This window comes from Triticum aestivum, chromosome 2D (assembly GCF_018294505.1).
Source record: "Triticum aestivum cultivar Chinese Spring chromosome 2D, IWGSC CS RefSeq v2.1, whole genome shotgun sequence".
In the NCBI taxonomy this organism is placed as follows: domain Eukaryota; kingdom Viridiplantae; phylum Streptophyta; class Magnoliopsida; order Poales; family Poaceae; genus Triticum; species Triticum aestivum.
The window spans coordinates 549,371,426-549,387,744 of NC_057799.1; positions in this window are offsets into that span (position 1 = coordinate 549,371,426).

Below are 16,319 nucleotides of genomic sequence, written 5' to 3' on the forward strand. Positions count from 1 at the left end.
CTATCTTCTGTCGTGGTTGGGCATTGAGCCGTGCTCAATCTCACACCTTGCGATACAGGCAAGAACCCCTTCTTGGACTGATCCATATTGAACTTCTTCAATATCTTGTCAAGGTATGTGCTTTGTGAAAGACCTATGAGGCATCTCGATCTATCTCTATAGATCTTGATGCCTAATATGTAAGCAGCTTCTCCAAGGTCCTTCATTGAAAAACACTTATTCAAGTAGGCCTTTATACTTTCCAAGAATTCTATATTATCTCCCATCAATAGTATGTCATCCACATATAATAAGAGAAATGCTACAGAGCTCCCACTCACTTTCTTGTAAACACAGGCTTCTCCATAAGTCTGCGTAAACCCAAACGCTTTGATCATCTCATCAAAGCGAATGTTCCAACTCCGAGATGCCTGCACCAGCCCATAGATTGAGCGCTGGAGCTTGCATGCTTTGTCAGCATTCTTAGGATCGACAAAACCTTCCGGCTGCATCATATACAATTCTTCCTTAAGGAAGCCGTTAAGGAATGCCGTTTTGACGCCCATTTGCCATATTTCATAATCGTAGAATGCGGCAATTGCTAACATGATTCGGACGGACTTCAGCTTCGCTACGGGTGAGAAGGTCTCATCGTACTCAACTCCTTGAACTTGTTGATAACCCTTAGCGACAAGCCGAGCTTTATAGATGGTAACATTTCCATCCGCGTCCGTCTTCTTCTTAAAGATCCATTTATTTTCTATCGCTCGCCGATCATCGGGCAAGTCTGTCAAATTCCATACTTTGTTTTCATACATGGATCCTATCTCGGATTGCATGGCTTCAAGCCATTTGTTGGAATCTGGACCCGCCATTGCTTCTTCATAGTTCGAAGGTTCACCGTTGTCCAACAACATGATTTCCAGGCCGTACCACTCTGGTGCGGAACGTGTCCTTGTGGACCTACGAAGTTCAGTGGTAACTTGATCATGATCATCATCATTAACTTCCTCTCTAGTCGGTGCAGGCACCACAGAAACATTTTCTTGTGCTGCGCTACTTTCTGGTTCGAGAGGGGTCATCTCATCAAGTTCCACTTTCCTCCCACTTACTTCTTTCGAGAGAAACTCTTTCTCCAGAAAGGACCTGTTCTTGGCAACGAAGATCTTGCCTTTGGATCTGAGGTAGAAGGTATACCCAATGGTTTCCTTAGGGTATCCTATGAAGACGCATTTTTCCGACTTGGGTTCGAGCTTTTCAGGTTGAAGTTTCTTGACATAAGCATCACATCCCCAAACTTTAAGAAACGACAGCTTAGGTTTCTTTCCAAACAATAATTCATACGGTGTCGTCTCAACGGATTTCGACGGAGCCCTATTTAAAGTGAATGCGGCAGTCTCTAAAGCATAACCCCAGAATGATAGCGGTAGATCGGTAAGAGACATCATAGATCACACCATATCCAATAGAGTGCGATTACGGCGTTCGGACACACCATTACGCTGAGGTGTTCCAGGCGGCGTGAGTTGTGAAACAATTCCACATTTCCTTAAGTGTGTGCCAAATTCATGACTCAAATATTCCCCTCCACGATCTGATCGTAAGAACTTTATTTTCCTATCACGTTGATTCTCAACCTCACTCTGAAATTCCTTGAACTTTTCAAAGGTCTCAGACTTGTGTTTCATTAAGTAGACATACCCATACCTACTCAAGTCATCAGTGAGGGTCAGAACATAATGATAGCCACCGCGAGCCTCAACGCTCATTGGACCGCACACATCAGTATGTATGATTTCCAATAAGTTGGTTGCTCGCTCCACTGTTCCGGAGAACGGAGTCTTGGTCATTTTGCCCATGAGGCATGGTTCGCACGTGTCAAATGATTCATAATCAAGAGACTCCAAAAGTTCATCTGCATGGAGTTTCTTCATGCGTTTGACACCAATGTGACCAAGGCGGCAGTGCCATAAGTATGTGGGACTATCATTATCAACCTTACATTTCTTGGCATTCACACTATGAATATGTGTAACATCACGTTCGAGATTCATTAAGAATAAACCATTGACCAGCGGGGCATGACCATAAAACATATCTCTCATATAAATAGAACAACCATTATTCTCGGATTTAAATGAGTAGCCATCTCGCATTAAACGAGATCCAGATACAATGTTCATGCTCAAAGCTGGCACTAAATAACAATTATTGAGGTTTAAAACTAGTCCCGTAGGTAAATGTAGAGGTAGCGTGCCGACGGCGATCACATCGACCTTGGAACCATTCCCGACGCGCATCGTCACCTCGTCCTTCGCCAGTCTCCGCTTATTCCGCAGCTCCTGCTTTGAGTTACAAATATGAGCAACCGCACCGGTATCAAATACCCAAGAGCTACTACGAGCGCTGGTTAGGTACACATCTATAACATGTATATCACATATACCTTTGGTATTGCCGGCCTTCTTATCCGCTAAGTACTTGGGGCAGTTCCGCTTCCAGTGACCGTTTCCCTTGCAATAAAAGCACTCAGTCTCAGGCTTGGGTCCATTCTTTGTCTTCTTCCCGGCAGCTTGCTTACCGGGCGCGGCAACTCCCTTGCCGTCTTTCTTGAAGTTCTTCTTACCCTTGCCTTTCTTGAACTTAGTGGTTTTATTCACCATCAACACTTGATGTTCCTTTTTGATCTCCACCTCCGCTGATTTCAGCATTGAATATACCTCAGGAATGGTCTTTTCCATCCCCTGCATATTGAAGTTCATCACAAAGCTCTTGTAGCTAGGTGGGAGCGACTGAAGGATTCTGTCAACGACCGCGTCATCCGGGAGATTAACTCCCAGCTGAGACAAGCGGTTGTGCAACCCAGACATTTTGAGTATGTGTTCGCTGACGGAACTATTCTCCTCCATCTTACAACTGTAGAACTTGTCAGAGACTTCGTATCTCTCGACCCGGGCATGAGCTTGGAAAACCGTTTTCAGCTCTTGGAACATCTCATATGCTCCGTGCTGCTCAAAACGCTTTTGTAGCCCCGGTTCTAAGCTGTAAAGCATGCCGCACTGAACCAGGGAGTAATCGTCACTACGTGACTGCCAGGCGTTCAGAACGTCTGGAGTTGCTGGGAAAACAGGTGCATCACCTATCGGTGCTTCAAGGACATATGCTTTCTTGGCAGCTATGAGGATAATCCTCAGGTTACGGACCCAGTCCGTGTAGTTGCTACCATCGTCTTTCAGCTTGGTTTTCTCTAGGAACGCGTTGAAATTGAGGGCAACATTAGCATGGGCCATTTGATCTACAAGACATATTGTAAAGGTTTTTTAGACTAAGTTCATGATAATTAAGTTCATCTAATCAAATTATTAACGAACTCCCACTCAGACAGACATCCCTCTAGTCATCTAATTGATACATGATCCGAGTCAACTAGGCCGTGTCCGATCATCACGTGAGACGGACTAGTCATCATCGGTGAACATCTTCATGTTGATCGTATCTGCTATACGACTCATGTTCGACCTTTCGGTCTCTTGTGTTCCGAGGCCATGTCTGTACATGCTAGGCTCGTCAAGTCAACCTAAGTGTATTGCGTGTGTAAATCTGGCTTACACCCGTTGTATGCGAACGTTAGAACCTATCACACCCGATCATCACGTGGTGCTTCGGAACAATGAACCTTCGCAACGGTGCACAGTTAGGGGGAACACTTTCTTGAAATTTTAGCGAGGGATCATCTTATTTATGCTACCGTCGTTCTAAGCAAATAAGATGTAAAACATGATAAACATCACATGCAATCAAATAGTGACATGATATGGCCAATATCATTTTGCTCCTTTCGATCTCCATCTTTGGGGCGCCATGTTCATCATCGTCACCGGCATGACACCATGATCTCCATCATCGTGTCTTCATGAAGTTGTCTCGCCAACTATTACTTCTACTACTATGGCTAACGGTTAGCAATAAAGTAAAGTAATTACATGACGTTCCAGTTGACACGCAGGTCATAAATAAATTAAGACAACTCCTATGGCTCCTGCCGGTTGTCATACTCATCGACATGCAAGTCGTGATTCCTATTACAAGAACATGATCAATCTCATACATCACATATATCATTCATCACATCCTTCTGGCCATATCACATCACATGACACTTGCTGCAAAAACAAATTAGACGTCCTCTAATTGTTGTTGCAACCTTTTACGTGGCTGCTATAGGTTTCTAGCAAGAACGATTCTTACCTACGCCAAAACCACAACGTGTTATGCCAATTTCTATTTACCCTTCATAAGGACCCTTTTCATCGAATCCGATCCGACTAAAGTGGGAGAGACAGACACCCGCTAGCCACCTTATGCAACTAGTGCATGTCAGTCGGTGGAACCTGTCTCACGTAAGCGTACGTGTAAGGTCGGTCCGGGCCGCTTCATCCCACGATGCCGCCGAATCAAGATAAGACTAGTAACGGCAAGTAAATTGACAAAATCGACGCCCACAACAACTTGTGTTCTACTAGTGCATAGAAACTACGCATAGACCTAGCTCATGATGCCACTGTTGGGGATCGTAGCAGAAATTAAAATTTTCTACGCATCACCAAGATCAATCTATGGAGTTTACTAGCAACGAGAGGGGAGGAGTGCATCTACATACCCTTGTAGATCGCGAGCGGAAGCATTCAAGAGAACGGGGTTGATGGAGTCGTACTCATCGTGATCCAAATCACCGATGATCCAAGCGCCGAACGGACGGCACCTCCGCGTTCAACACATGTACGGAGCGGTGACATCTCCCACGCCTTGATCCAGCAAGGAGGAGGGAGAGGTTGAGGAAGAAGGCTCCAACAGCATCACGACGGCATGGTGGTGGTGGAGTGACAGTTCTCCGGCAGGGCTTCGCCAAGCACACGCGGAGGAGGAGAGGTGTTGGGGAGGGGAGGGGCTGCGCCTTGGATGTGGTCCTGCAGCCCTCCCCTCACCCCTCTATTTATAGGGAGAAGGGGGAAGGGGGCCGGCCCCTCTAGATGAGTTCTAGAGGGGGGCGGCGGCCAAGGGGGGATGGAGCTTGCCCCCCAAGCAAGCGGGGCGCCACCCCTTTAGGGTTCCCCCCAAACCCTAGGCGCATGAGCCCTAGGGGGGTTGGCGCCCAGCCCACTAAGGGCTGGTTCCCTTCCACCTACAGCCCATAAGGCCCTCCGGGGCAGGTGGACCCCCGGAACCCCGCCGGTGGTCCCGGTACAATACCGGTATACCCCCGAATATTTCCGGTGACCGTATGGTGACTTCCCATATATAAATCTTTACCTCCGGACCATTCCGGAACTCCTCGTGACGTCCGGGATCTCATTCGGGACTCCGAACAACATTCGGTAATCACATACAAACCTTCCTTATAACCCTAGCGTCATATGTAATACCCGTGTTTATTAGTATAAATAAGATCTTGTATTTTGGTAAATTAACAAAATTAGTAGAATGTTGGAGTAGTAATTATAAGCTTAATTAGATAAAATCAATCATTATCAATCATTGGTTAGTACTAAGTAAGAGTAGTCAACTTAATTCCTTAGTGTGGAAGGATATGCATTACAAGAACATGCTTGTAGAGCCTTCGAGTAGGAGGGCCACGTGTGGGTGTGGTACAAGATATTTAGCAGCTCAAGTTTGCACTTATCTGTAGCATTTAATGCTCTGTTGAGTCAGCTAGGCACGTGTAATATAAAAGTACAAACAGCTGTAAAACTAGAGACACCGAGGCTGCTGAGTTACACTTATCCAGCTCCATTCCCTACCCTACCATGCCTATAAATAGATGGGCAAGAGCACGCTGTAGTACTCATCCCAACATACAAACCAGTTCACTAGCTAGCTTTGCATGGAGTAGAATCACACTGATCGGCAAGAGCGCTCGGAGGAAGCAGCGAGTCAGCGAGTCAGGCAAGCATGCGTTCCATCTAGCCTTTCTAGCTGCCCTATTCCTTGTTTGTCTCACTATTCATGCCATGCTCTACATCTAGTAGTACTTCTCAAGCTCTATAATGTGCACTGTTCGTATGATTTGATTCCTGTACATCTCTTGAAGCTAGCATGCATACCACAGTACTATCTTTTTGGTTTATGATCACGGTGGAGAAATCATTGGTACATGCATGTGAGCACATGGATTAATGGCTCATGCATGGATGGTTGGTTCTGTGAAAAGCCTAGAGATATTTATCTTGGTCTTGCATGTATTTCCTCTTGCTAATCTTTGTCTAGTAAATTTTATAAAAATCTGGTATCACGACGGCAAACGTATTGTACCGGTCACAGTTCAGGTATGGGACTGTCTGAGTTCTCCGCTAAGAACGCCACTCGTTCGGAAGCGTGTCGATGATGGATCCGTAGGAGCGATCGACACTAGTAAGTCGAGTGGTCGGTTCTTGGGGAATAAAGAGCTCTGCTCTACTAGCGCCTGTGTGGTTCTAGTCGAGGCTGTCGACGTCAGAGTACCCCTCTTAAGAGCGTAAAAGTGTGAAATTTCACCCCTGTGACTCCCGGGTTGGGAAGCTTGCGGTCATATGTGATGCCAGTTATTTCTTTTCTTTTCTTTAAATTAATCTCCATTATCTTCCTGTGCCATCAAACTCTTTTTTTTACAACTAACCCTTGTGTTTTGTCACTTTTGCCGAGAGAAGTTCCTTTGTATCCGTGTGCTTGCTGAGTATGAGATCATACTCATTCTTGCTATTGTTGTTGATTTTGCAGAAGTAGCAAATGATGGATGTGCTGATGAGAATGATGAACAGTAGGAGTAGCTCTACGGGTTGGGAATAAATAAAGGAGTTGCATGTATCATAACCTTTGTAATAGCTAGTAATGAATAAAGTTGGCTCTTGTGCATATTAGAAAATAATTTGTTTACTAGCCTAACATGCTTATAAATCAGATTTATAAGCATGTGGCGATTGTCACGGCTAAGACTCACTTGGGGCGTGACAATTTTATTGACATATCTTGGACTCAATTTTCCACGTAGGCCAAAACGTCTCGTCCCTTTCTTTGGAGAAACTTTCAGATAGACAAAATCTCCTGCCTTAAACTCAACTTCTCTGCGCTTTTTATCCGCTTGAGTCTTTTGTCGACTTTGTGCTGCCTTTAGGTGCTCACGAATAATTCGTAATTTTTCCTCGGCCTGTTGAACTAAATCTGAGCCTAGATATTTCCTTTCTCCTATTTCTTCCCAGCAGATTGGAGAGCGACACCTCTTGCCATATAATGCTTCATAAGGAGCCATTTCAAATCATTAATAAAGTTGGAGCTGTCGCTTATCGTCTGGAATTACCCCCAAATTTATCAGGAATACACAACGTGTTCCATGTATCCACTTTAAAGAAGTGTGAACTCCCACCAAAAACAGTAGAATTACCACTCACGGAGCTGCAGCCGGATCTATCCTATGAAGAGCACCCAATAAAGATTTTGGATGTGAAAGATAGGGTAATGAGAAAAAGGACCATTCGGTTTGTAAAAGTCCAATGGAGCAACCATAAAGAGGAGGAGGCGACTTGGGAAAAAGAAGATGATTTGCGCGCATGTTTTCCGCATCTCCAGTTTATCGGTAATTAAATTTCGAGGACGAAATTTCTATAAGTAGGGGAGGATGTAATACCCGTGTTTATTAGTATAAATAAGATCTTGTATTTTGGTAAATTAACAAAATTAGCAGAATGTTGGAGTAGTAATTATAAGCTTAATTAGATAAAATCAATCATTATCAATCATTGGTTAGTACTAAGTAAGAGTAGTCAACTTAATTCCTTAGTGTGGAAGGATATTGTTGGGGAACGTAGCAGAAATTCAAAATTTTCTACGCATCACCAAGATCAATCTATGGAGTAATCTAGCAACGAGGGGAAGGGGAGTGCATCTACATACCCTTGTAGATCGCGATGCGGAAGCGTTGCAAGAACGCGGATGAGGGAGTCGTACTCGTAGCGATTCAGATCGCGGTTGATTCCGATCTGAGCACCGAAGAACGGTGCCTCCGCGTTCAACACACGTGCAGCCCGGTGACGTCTCCCACGCCTTGATCCAGCAAGGAGAGAGGGAGAGGCTGGGGAAGACTCCATCCAGCAGCAGCACGACGGCGTGGTGGTGATGGAGGAGCGTGGCAATCCCGCAGGGCTTCGCCAAGCACCGCGGGAGAGGAAGAGGAGGGAGAGGGGTATGGCTGCGCCGAAAGAGAGACGTTCTCGTGTATCTTGGGCAGCCCAAACCTCAACTATATATAGGGGGGAGGGGCTGCGCCCCCCTTAGGGTTTCCACCCCCAAGAGGAGGCGGCCAGCCCTAGATCCCATCAAGGGGGGCGGCCAAGGGGAGGAGAGGGGGGGCGCCCCACTAGATGGGCCCTAAGGCCCATCTGGACCTAGGGTTTGCCCCGTCCCACTCTCCCATGCGCCTTGGGCCTTGGTGGGGGGCGCACCAGCCCACCTGGGGCTGGTCCCCTCCCACACTTGGCCCACGCAGCCTTCTGGGGCTGGTGGCCCCACTTGGTGGACCCCCGGGACCCTCCCGGTGGTCCCGGTACATTACCGATTTCACCCGAAACTTTTCCGGTGACCAAAACAGGACTTCCCATATATAAATCTTTACCTCCGGACCATTCCGGAACTCCTCGTGACGTCCGGGATCTCATCCGGGACTCCGAACAACATTCGGTAACCACGTACATACTTTCCCTATAACCCTAGCGTCATCGAACCTTAAGCGTGTAGACCCTACGGGCTCGGGAACCATGCAGACATGACCGAGACGTTCTCCGGTCAATAACCAACAGCGGGATCTGGATACCCATGTTGGCTCCCACATGTTCCACGATGATCTCATCGGATGAACCACGATGTCGGGGATTCAATCAATCCCGTATGCAATTCCCTTTGTCTATCGGTATGTTACTTGCCCGAGATTCGATCGTCGGTATCCCGATACCTTGTTCAATCTCGTTACCGGCAAGTCTCTTTACTCGTTCCGTAACTCACATCATCCCGTGATCAACTCCTTGGTCACATTGTGCACATTATGATGATGTCCTACCGAGTGGACCCAGAGATACCTCTCCGTTTACACGGAGTGACAAATCCCAGTCTCGATTCGTGCCAACCCAACAGACACTTTCGGAGATACCTGTAGTGCACCTTTATAGCCACCCAGTTACGTTGTGACGTTTGGTACACCCAAAGCATTCCTACGGTATCCGGGAGTTGCACAATCTCATGGTCTAAGGAAATGATACTTGACATTAGAAAAGCTCTGAGCAAACGAACTACACGATCTTATGCTAGGCTTAGGATTTGGTCTTGTCCATCACATCATTCTCCTAATGATGTGATCCCGTTATCAACGACCTCCAATGTCCATGGTCAGGAAACCGTAACCATCTATTGATCAATGAGCTAGTCAACTAGAGGCTTACTAGGGACATGGTGTTGTCTATGTATCCACACATGTATCTGAGTTTCCTATCAATACAATTCTAGCATGGATAATAAACGATTATCGTGAACAAGGAAATATAATAATAACCTATTTATTATTGCCTCTAGGGCATATTTCCAACAGTCTCCCACTTGCACTAGAGTCAATAATCTAGTTCACATCACCATGTGATTAACACTCACTGGTCACATCACCATGTGACCAACATCTAAAGAGTTTACTAGAGTCAACAATCTAGTTCTCATCTCTATGTGATTAGCACTCAATGAGTTCTGGTTTGATCATGTTATGCTTGTGAGAGAGGTTATTTAGTCAACGGGTCTGAACCCTTCAGATCCGTGTGTGCTTTATGAATATCTATGTCATCTTGTGGATGCTACCACGCGCTATTTGGAGCCATTTCAAATAATTGCTCTACTATACGAATCCGGATTACTACTCAGAGTTATCCGGATTAGTGTCAAAGTTCGCATCGACGTAACCCTTTACGACGAACTCCTTTTTCACCTCCATAATCGAGAAAATTCCTTAGTCCACTAGATACTAAGGATAAGTTCGACCGCTGTCATGTGATCCATTCCCGGATCAGTATTGTACCCCTTGACCAACTCATGGCAAGGCACACTTCATGTGCGGTACACAACATAGCATACTGTAGAGCCTACGTCTAAAGCATAGGGGACGACCTTCGTCCTTTCTCTCTCTTCTGCTGTGGTCAGGTCTTGAGTCTTACTCAATACTCACACCTTGTAACACAGCCAAGAACTCCTTCTTTGCTGATCTATTTTGAACTCTTTCAAAATCATGTCAAGGTGTGCGTTCTTTGAAAGTATCATCAGGCATCTTGATCTATCTCTATAGATCTTGATGCCCAATATATAAGCAGCTTTTATCCAGGTCTTCCTTTGAAAAACTCCTTTCAAACAACCCTTTATGCTTTCCAGAAATTTTACATCATTTCAGATCAACAATATGTCATTCACATATACTTATCAGAAATGTTGTAGTGCTCCCACTCACTTTATTGTAAATACAAGTTTCTAACAAACTTTGTATAAACCCAAAAACTTTGATCACTCCATCAAAGCGTATATTCTAACTCCGAGATGCTTGCTCTAGTCCATGGAAGGATCGCTGGAGCTAGCATACCTTTTAGCATCCTTAGGATCAACAAAACCTTTCTGATTGTATCACATACAACCTTTCCTTACGAAAGCTGGTAAGGAAACTTGTTTTGACATCCATCTGCCAGATTTCACAAATGCAGCTAATGCTAACATGATTCCGACGGACTTAAGCATCGCTACGGATGAGAAAATCTCATCGTAGTCAACTCCTTGAACTTGTGGAAATACTCTTTGCCACAAGTCGAGCTTCATAGACGGTAACATTACCATCCACGTCCGTCTTCTTCTCAAAGATCCATTTATCTCGGATTTCATGGCTTCTAACCATTTGTCGGAATATGGGCCCACCATCGCTTCTCCATAGCTCGTAGGTTCGATATTGTCCAACAACATGATATCTCAGACAGGATCACGTACCACTCTGAAGTAGCACGCATCCTCGTCGTCCTACGAGGTTTGGTAGTGACTTGATCCGAAGTTTCATGATCACTATCATAAGCTTCCACTTCAATTGGTGTAGGTGCCACAGGAACAACTTCCTGTGCCCTGCTACACACTAGTTGAAGTGACGGTTCAATAACCCTATCAAGTCTCCACCATCCTCCCACTCAATTCTTTCGAGAGAAACTTTCCCTCAAGAAAGGACTCGTTTCTAGAAACAATTACTTTTGCTTCCAGATCTGAAATAGGAGGTATACCCAACTGTTTTGGGTATTCTTATGAAGATGTATTTATCCGCTTTGGGTTCGAGCTTATCAGCCTGAAACTTTTTCACATAAGCTTCGCAGCCCCAAACTTTTAAGAAACGACAGCTTAGGTTTCTCTAAACGGTGTCGTCTCAACGGAATTGCGTGGTGCCCTATTTAAAGTGAATGCGGTTGTCTCTAATGCCTAAGCCATAAACGATAGTGGTAATTCGATAAGAAACATCATGGTATGCACCATATCCAATAGGGTGCAGTTATGATGTTCGGACACACCATCACACTATGGTGTTCCAGGCGGTATTAATTGTGAAACACTTTCCACAATGTCTTAATTGTGTGCCAAACTCGTAACTCAGATACTCATCTCTATGATCATATCACAGACATTTTATCCTCTTGTCACGACGACCTTCAACTTCACTCTGAAATTACTTGAACCTTTCAATAATTCAGACTTGTGTTTCATCAAGTAAATACACTCAGCATCTACTCAAATCATCCGTGAAGTAAGAACATAACGATATCCACTGCATGCCTCAGCACTCATTGGACTGCATACATCAAAATGTATTACTTCCAATAAGTTGCTCTCTTGTTCCATCTTACTGAAAACGAGGCCTTTCAGTCATCTTGCCCATGTGGTATGATTTGCATGTCTCAAGTGATTCAAAACCAAGTGAGTCCAAACGATCCATCTGCATGGAGTTTCTTCATGCATATATACCAATAGACATGGTTCGCATGTCTCAATCTTTTCAAAAACGAGTGAGTCCAAAGATCCATCTACATGGAGCTTCTTCATGCGTTCTATACCAATATGACTCAAATGGCAGTGCCACAAGTATGTGGAACTATCATTACTATTTTATATCTTTTGGCACGAACATGTGTATTACTACGATCGAGATTCATTTTAGGTGCAAGACCATTGAAGGTATTATTCAAATAAACAGAGTAACCATTATTCTCCTTAAATGAATAACCGTATTGCGATAAACATAATCCAATCATGCTCAACGCAAACACCAAATCTCGATGGTAGAGGGAGCATGCGATGCTTGATCACATCAACCTTGGAAACACTTCCAACACATATCGTCATCTCACCTTTAGCTAGTCTCCGTTTATTCCGCAGCTTTTACTTCGAGTTACTAACACTTAGCAACCGAACCGGTATCTAATACCCTGGTGCTGCTAGGAATACTAGTAAAGTACACATTCATATAACGTATATCCAATATACTTCTGTCGACCTTGCCTGCCTTCTCATCTACCAAGTATCTAGGGTAGTACTGCTTCAGTGACCGTTCCCCTCATTATATAAGCACTTAGTCTCGGGTTTGGGTTCAACCTTGGGATTCTTCACTAGAGAAGCAAACGATTTGCTGTTTCATGAAGTATCCCTTTTGCCCTTGCCCTTCTAGAAACTAGTGGTTTTACTAACCATCAACAATTGATGCTCCTTCTTGATTTCTACTTTCGCGGTGTCAAACGTCGCGAGTTGCTCAAGGATCATCATAACTATCCCTGATATGTTATAGTTCATCACGAAGCTCTACTAGCTTGGTGGCAGTGACTATGGAGAACCATCACTATCTCATCTGGGAGATTAACTCCCACTCGATTCAAGCGATTATGGTTCTCAGACAATCTGAGCACATGCTCAACGATTGAGCTTTTCTCTCTTAGTTTGCAGGCTTAAGAAACTTGTCAGAGGTCTCATACCTCTTGACGTGGGCACTAGTCTGAAATCCCAATTTCAGTCTTCGGAACATCTCATATGTTCTGCGACGTTTCAAAAACCGTCTTTGGTGCCACAATTCTAAACCGTTAGCATTACTCACTGAACTATCACGTAGTCATCAAAACGTGTATGTCAGATGTTTCGCAACATCTACAGACGACGCTGAGGTTCAGCACACCGAGCGGTGCATTAAGGACATAAGCCTTCTGTGCAGCAATGAGGACAATCCTCAGTTTACGGACCCAGTCCGCATAATTGCTACTACCAACTTTCAACTAAATTTTCTCTAGGAACATATCTCAACCAGTAGAACTAAAGCGTATGACATAATTTGCAAAGATCTTTTTGACTATGTTCATGATAATGAAGTTCATCTGATTATGAACTCCCACTCAGATAGACATCCCTCTAGTCATCTAAGTGATACATGATCCGAGTCAAACTAGGCCGTGTCCGATCATCACGTGAGACGGACTAGTCATCATCGGTGAACATCTCCATGTTGATCGTATCTACTATACGACTCATGTTCGACCTTTCGGTCTCTTGTGTTCCGAGGCCATGTCTGTACATGCTAGGCTCGTCAAGTCAACCTAAGTGTTTCGCATGTGTTCCGAGGCCATGTCTGTACATGATAGGCTCGTCAACACCCGTTGTATTCGAACGTTAGAATCTATCACACCCGATCATCACGTGGTGCTTCGAAACAACGAACCTTCGCAACGGTGCACAGTTAGGGGGAACACGTCTCTTGAAATTTTAGTGAGGGATCATCTTATTTATGCTACCGTCGTTCTAAGCAAATAAGATGCATAACATGATAAACATCACATGCAATCAAATAGTGACATGATATGGCCAATATCATTTTGCTCCTTTGATCTCCATCTTTGGGGCACCATGATCATCTTTGTCACCGGCATGACACCATGATCTCCACCATCATGATCTCCATCATTGTGTCTTCATGAAGTTGTCACGCCAACGATTACTTCTACTTCTATGGCTAACGCGCTTAGCAATAAAGTAAAGTAATTACATGGCGTTATTCAATGACACGCAGGTCATACAAAAAATAAAGACAACTCCTATGGCTCCTGCCGGTTGTCATACTCATCGACATGCAAGTCGTGATTCCTATTACAAGAATATGATCAATCTCATACATCACATATATCATTCATCACATCTTCTGGCCATATCACATCACAAGGCACATGCTGCAAAAACAAGTTAGACGTCCTCTAATTGTTGTTGCAAGTTTTTACGTGGCTTGTATAGGTTTCTAGCAAGAACGTTTCTTACCTACGTAAGACCACAACGTGATATGCCAATTTCTATTTACCCTTCATAAGGACCCTTTTCATCGAATCCGTTCCGACTAAAGTGGGAGAGACAGACACCCGCTAGCCACCTTATGCAACTAGTGCATGTCAGTCGGTGGAACCTGTCTCACGTAAGCGTACGTGTAAGGTCGGTCCGGGCCGCTTCATCCCACAATGCCGCCGAAACAAGATAAGACTAGTAACGGCAAGAAGAATTGGCAACATCTACGCCCACAACTACTTTGTGTTCTACTCGTGCATAGAAACTACGCATAGACCTCGCTCTGATACCACTGTTGGGGAACGTAGCAGAAATTCAAAATTTTCTACGCATCACCAAGATCAATCTATGGAGTAATCTAGCAACGAGGGGAAGGGGAGTGCATCTACATACCCTTGTAGATCGCGATGCGGAAGCGTTGCAAGAACGCGGATGAGGGAGTCGTACTCGTAGCGATTCAGATCGCGGTTGATTCCGATCTGAGCACCGAAGAACGGTGCCTCCGCGTTCAACACACGTGCAGCCCGGTGACGTCTCCCACGCCTTGATCCAGCAAGGAGAGAGGGAGAGGTTGGGGAAGACTCCATCCAGCAGCAGCACGACAGCGTGGTGGTGATGGAGGAGCATGGCAATCCCGCAGGGCTTCGCCAAGCACCGCGGGAGAGGAAGAGGAGGGAGAGGGGTATGGCTGCGCCGAAAGAGAGACGTTCTCGTGTATCTTGGGCAGCCCAAACCTCAACTATATATAGGGGGGAGGGGCTGCGCCCCCCTTAGGGTTTCCACCCCCAAGAGGAGGCGGCCAGCCCTAGATACCATCAAGGGGGGCGGCCAAGGGGAGGAGAGGGGGGGCGCCCCACTAGATGGGCCCTAAGGCCCATCTGGACCTAGGGTTTGCCCCCTCCCACTCTCCCATGCGCCTTGGGCCTTGGTGGGGGGGCGCACCAGCCCACCTGGGGCTGGTCCCCTCCCACACTTGGCCCACGCAGTCTTCTGGGGCTGGTGGCCCCACTTGGTGGACCCCCGGGACCCTCCCGGTGGTCCCGGTACATTACCGATTTCACCCGAAACTTTTCCGGTGACCAAAACAGGACTTCCCATATATAAATCTTTACCTCCGGACCATTCCGGAACTCCTCGTGACGTCCGGGATCTCATCCGGGACTCCGAACAACATTCGGTAACCACGTACATAATTTCCCTATAACCCTAGCGTCATCGAACCTTAAGCGTGTAGACCCTACGGGCTCGGGAACCATGCAGACATGACCGAGACGTTCTCCGGTCAATAACCAACAGCGGGATCTGGATACCCATGTTGGCTCCCACATGTTCCACGATGATCTCATCGGATGAACCACGATGTCGGTGATTCAATCAATCCCGTATGCAATTCCCTTTGTCTATCGGTATGTTACTTGCCCGAGATTCGATCGTCGGTATCCCGATACCTTGTTCAATCTCGTTACCGGCAAGTCTCTTTACTCGTTCCATAACTCACATCATCCCGTAATCAACTCCTTGGTCACATTGTGCACATTATGATGATGTCCTACCGAGTGGGCCCAGAGATACCTCTCCGTTTACACGGAGTGACAAATCCCAGTCTCGATTCGTGCCAACCCAACAGACACTTTCGGAGATACCTGTAGTGCACCTTTATAGCCACCCAGTTACGTTGTGACGTTTGGTACACCCAAAGCATTCTTACGATATCCGGGAGTTGCACAATCTCATGGTCTAAGGAAATGATACTTGACATTAGAAAAGCTCTGAGCAAACGAACTACACGATCTTGTGCTAGGCTTAGGATTGGGTCTTGTCCATCACATCATTCTCCTAATGATGTGATCCTGTTATCAACGACATTCAATGTCCATGGTCAGGAAACCGTAACCATCTATTGATCAACGAGCTAGTCAACTAGAGGCTTACTAGGGACATGGTGTTGTCTA